We start from the raw sequence: 5,368 nt of genomic DNA on the forward strand, positions 1-5,368 counted from the left end.
CTCAAAAAAAAAAATTAAAAAAAAAAAAAAAAAAAAAAATGGTGCTGGGAAAACTGGCTAGCCATATGTTGAAAGCTGAAACTGGATCCCTTCCTTACACCTTATACAAAAATTAATTTAAGATGGATTAAAGACTTAAATGTTAGACCTAAAACCATAAAAACCCTGGAAGAAAACCTAGGCAATACCATTCAGGACATAGGCATGGGCAAGGACCTCCTGACTAAAACACCAAAAGCAATGGCAACAAAAGCCAAAATAGACAAATGGGATCTAAGTAAACTAAAGAGCTTCTGCACAGCAAAAGAAACCACCATCAGAGTGAACAGGCAACCTACAGAATGGGAGAAAATTTTTACAATCTGCCTATCTGACAAAGGGCTAATATCCAGAATCTACAAAGAACTTAAACAAATTTACAAGAAAAAATCAAACAACCCCATCAAAAAGTGGGCGAAGGATATGAACAGACCCTTCTCAAAAGAAGACATTTATGCAGCCAACAGACACATGAAAAAATGCTCATCATCACTGGCCATCAGTGAAATGCAAATCAAAACCGAAATGAGATACCATCTCATACCAGTAAGAATGACGATCATTAAAAAGTCAGGAAACAACAGATGCTGGAGAGGATGTGGAGAAATAGGAACGCTTTTACACTATTGGTGGGACTGTAAACTAGTTCAACCATTGTGGAAGACAGTGTGGCGGTTCCTCAAGGTTCTAGAACTAGAAATACCATTTGACCCAGCCATCCTATTACTGGGTATATACCCAAAGGATTATAAATCATGCTGCTATAAAGACACATGCACACGTATGTTTATTGCAGCACTATTCACAATAGCAAAGACCTGGAACCAACCCAAATGTCCATCAATGATAGACTGGATTAAGAAAATATGGCACATACACACATGGAATACTATGCAGCTATAAAAAAGGATTTCATGTCCTTTGTAGGGACATGAATGAAGCCGGAAACCATCATTCTGAGCAAACTATCGCAAGGACAGAAAACCAATGACAGAGAACTGCACGTTCTCACTCATAGGTGGGAATTGAACAATGAGAATACTTTGACACAGAGCAGGAAACATCACACACCAGGGCCTGTTGTGGAGTGCGGGGAGAGGGGAAGGATGGCATTAAGAGAAATACCTATTGTAAATGACCAGTTAATGGGTGCAGCACACCAACATGGCACATGTATACATATGTAACAAACCTGCAAGTTGTGCACATGTACCCTAGAACTTAAAGTATAATAATTAAAAAAAAAAAAAAAAGAAATTGGCTAGGTACAGTGGCTCACACCTGTAATCCCAGCACTTTGGGAGGCCAAGGCAGGCGGATCACGAGGTCAGGAGATGGAGACCATCCTGGCTAACACGGTGAAACCCCCTCTCTACTAAAATTACAAAAAATTAGCCGGTTGTGGTGGCGGGCACCTGTAGTCCCAGCTACTCAGGAGGCTGAGGCAGGAGAATTGCTTGAACCCGGGAGGCAGAGGTTGCAGTGAGCCAAGATCAGGCCACTGCACTCCAGCCTGGGTGACAGAGTGAGACTCTGTCTCAAAAAAAAAAAAAAAAAAAAAGAAGAGACACCAGAAGTGTAAAAGCAGAGGACAGGCCATATGAAGACGCAGGGAGGAGGCAGCCATCTGCAAGACAGAAAGAGAGATGTCACCCAGAAACCAACCCTGCCGACACCTTGAACTTCCAGCATCCAGAATTACAAAGGAAATAAATTTCTGTTATTTAAGTCTGAGTGGCTTAACAACAGTTTAAGCTGCTATTATGGTAGCCCAAGCAGACTAATACAATGCTTAAGGATTTCAATCACTGAGTGGTACCACCTTAGAATGTGAAAGACAATGAGGATGTACATACAACCTCCTTCCCCTGTGTTTGGAGGGAGGCTTCAAATTCTTTCTGTTTTATGTGCTGTGTAGGAAAAAAAAAGTCTATAAAATTCTGTGAGTTTGTAATTGATAGATTGGTCCTCTTTCATGCAAATAATGCTTATAGTTTAAAAGTCCTAGAGAAATAAATTCACAGTCACATTTTCTGTATGCAACTACATTTATGTAAGTGAAAACTTGGTAGTTTGTTTAGCTTGTTCATTTTTATTTTTCAAGTATTATGTAAACAAAAAGAACCTTGGTCTGCCAGAATTTTCAAAGAAAATTGGCAAAACAAGATTTCCCATAGTAACAATCATACATACAGCTATATTCAGTGACTAAATGGTGTTTATGCTTTTCTTAAGCAATGGAGTTCATTTTGACCAATTGTTAAGAAGTACCTAAGGAAACTGCTTATTCATCTTCCACATCCTGTTTGGCAAAGCGTGACACATAGCAATAGAAAACAATAATATAATCTTGGGATGCATATGCAATCAGTGCACAGAGAGCTGTGGTATCAGCTTTCAGAAGAACATTTAAATACTGCCACACACTGTCCATCTGTTGTCCTGCAATCAGGTTCTGCCCTTGGTCTCAGTGGAAGCCTGAATCACAAGCACTGCCACGTTCACAAAGCTGTTAATTCTTCAAAACACCAAATGGTATTCAAAAAGGGAAGTATAGGCCGGGCATGGTGGCTCACACCTGTAATCCCAGCACTTTGGGAGTCCAAGGCGGGCAGATCCTGGCCGACATGGTGAAACCCCGTCTCAACTAAAAATGCAAAAATAGCCGGGTGTGGTAGCGCGTGCCTGTAGTCCCAGCTACTCGGGAGGCTGAGGCAGGAGAATCTCTTGAACTTGGGAGGCGCAGGTTGCAGTGAGCTGAGATTGTGGCACTGAACTCCAGCCTGGTGACAGAGTGATACTCCATCTCAAAAAAAAAAAAAAAAAAAAAAAAATTATAACATCTGAAGACTCTAATGGTATAATCTAATTAAGGGTCTATGAAACACATGATTGCAGTCATGTCAAAGCAGTTTCTATGAGCACACTATTATCTGTTAAAAAAGCAAACAAGGCCGGGCACAGTGGCTCAGGCCTCTGATCCCAGCACTTTGAGGTGGGTGGATCACTTGAGGTCAGGAGTTTGAGATCAGCCTGGCCAACATGGTGAAACCCCATCTTTACTAAAAGTACAAAAAATTAGCCAAATGTGGTAGGTGCCTGTAATCCCAGCTACTTGGGAGGCTGAGGCAGGAGAATCACTTGAACCTAGGAGGCAGAGGTTCAGTGAGCCGAGATGGTGCCATTCTACTCTAGCCTGGGTGACAGAGTAAGACTCCATCTCAAAAAAAAAAAAAATAATAATAATAAATTAACCTTAGCTTACTGGGTGACCACCATCATATATGCAGTCTGTTGTTGACCAAGATGTTGTTATGTGGTACATAGCTGTATTTTATTGTTGTATTCTACAGTGCATAATAAATGGTGAGATTCTCCTCTAAAAGAGTGGCAGAGAAAGGATTCAACTCCATTTTTTGTGACTCCAGTGTCTGCGCAGAACATTGGATAACACCTCTAAAATGACAAAGTGTTTTCTAGGCCAAATCTCCTATGATACCAAACTTATATCATAGTACAAATGCAAAGTTTTTTTTTAAGAGCTATTTATTTCATTGTTTGGTTCCAGAAAGAAAATTCTTATGCTTTAATACTGAAAGTACTTGGTATAATGACTGAATATTAAAAGTTTAAATGAGTTTTTATTACATAAAGCAATATTCTTGTTCATTCTGTAGATAAAAAGTTTTAGGTTTTGAACCTACTGAGAGAATAATTGGAACTAATTCTTTATGTCGTAGGAACAGAAACCTCAGACAGCCCTGAGAGGAGGACAGCAGGAGCCAGTCTCACAAACGCAATGACAGGGCCTTCCAAAAAGCCTTCTCCCATGAGAACACTAGATGCCGGCTGGGCACGGTGGTTCACGCCTGTAATCCCAGCACTTTGGGAGACCCAGGCAGGCGGATCACAAAGTCAGGAGTTCGAGACCAGCCTGGCCAACATTGTGACACCTAGTCTCTACAAAAAATACAAAAATTAGCCGGCATGGTGGTGCACGTATGTAATCCCAGCTACTCAGGAGACTGAGGCAGGAGAATCACTAGAACCTGGGAGGCAGAGATTGCAGCGAGCCAAGATTGTGCCACTGTACTCCAGCTTAGGCAACAGATCGAGACTCCGTCTCAAAAAAATAAATAAATACATTGTGAGATTATGCATTTTTGTAGTGTAAGTGTTTTAGGTATTTGTTTAAGCAAAGCATATGTTAAAGGTTAAAAGCCTTTGGAACACTCTGCCTCCAAATCCTGCAAGCGTTTTCTTTCCTCCCATCCAGGTAGGTAAAGCTGCTTGCCATCTCAGTGTATTCAGTCAGCTTTTAGGAGATAGATTATTTCTGATAAATGAGGATCCTGCTGCTTCATAAGTAGATGTTCACATTCATGTCTCACCACGGTCTGCCTCAAATCTATTTCTCCGGGCCAGGTATGGTGGGTCACGCCTGTAATCCCAGCACTTTGGGAAACTGAGGTGGGCAGATCACTTGAGCCCAGGAGTTCCAGACCAGCCTGGGCAATATGGAGAAACCTTGTCTCTACAAAAAATACCACCACCAACAAAAAATTAGCTGGGCATGGTGACGTGTGCCTGTAGCCTCAGCTACTTGGGAGGCTGAGGTGGGAGGATCACTTGAGGCTGGGAGGTTGAGGCTGTAGTGAGCCATGACTGCACCATTTCACTCAACCTGGGCAACAGGGTGAGACCCTGACTCAAAAAAAAAACCTACATCTCCAGCTTTATTTTCCAAAATTCTCCACAATAAACCCTTTGCTCTAGTCAAGCTATTTATCTTCTATCCCCAAATTCTAAAATGGGCATTTCTAATTCCAAGTTTGCTAAGACTTTTGTTTCTCTCTAAAATACTACTTTCCCTCTTCCTGTTCCCTTAAGACCTACGTGAGATTCTTTTTCATTTGTTCATTCAGTAAACACCAATTGAATGCCAAATGAAATACACTGTCTGGAATGCTGGGTTAGAGTAAGAACAAGTTTCTGTCCTTATGTAATTTATATTCTGAGAGGAAATGCGTTAAAAATAAATTAAAACTTTAATTATTTAATTACAAGTGTGATAAATGCTAAAAATAGGAGGTACAGGAAAGCAAGATAACCTATAATTGGGGGAAAACCTGTCTGGGAGATCAAGAAGGCATTCCCATACATTGTTGTGACAACGTTTTTGGAAGGCAATACTGCAATGTATTAATGACCCAGCTCCTTCGACCTAGCAGTTCCACTTTAGGAATAAAAGTAACATAGCAGTAAAAGTAATACAACTTAAAGCAGCATGTGGTTTTGGCTCCCAGTGAAGTTTCAGGTGTTAAAAAGC

General features: G+C 40.9%; 1 long non-coding RNA gene across 2 annotated transcripts in view; it reads left to right on the forward strand.

The window, feature by feature from the left end:
- LOC111547672 overlaps nucleotides 1-4,006 on the forward strand; it is a 12,105-nt gene extending 8,099 nt beyond the window's left edge. For both annotated transcript variants that reach the window (XR_002733188.2, XR_002733189.2), the window contains exon 3: nucleotides 3,780-4,006. This is a non-coding gene — a long non-coding RNA (uncharacterized LOC111547672). The remainder of the gene's footprint in view (nucleotides 1-3,779) is intronic.
- Nucleotides 4,007-5,368: the final 1,362 nt, after the last annotated feature.

Source organism: Piliocolobus tephrosceles, chromosome 1 (genome assembly GCF_002776525.5).
Source record: "Piliocolobus tephrosceles isolate RC106 chromosome 1, ASM277652v3, whole genome shotgun sequence".
Lineage (NCBI taxonomy): Eukaryota > Metazoa > Chordata > Mammalia > Primates > Cercopithecidae > Piliocolobus > Piliocolobus tephrosceles.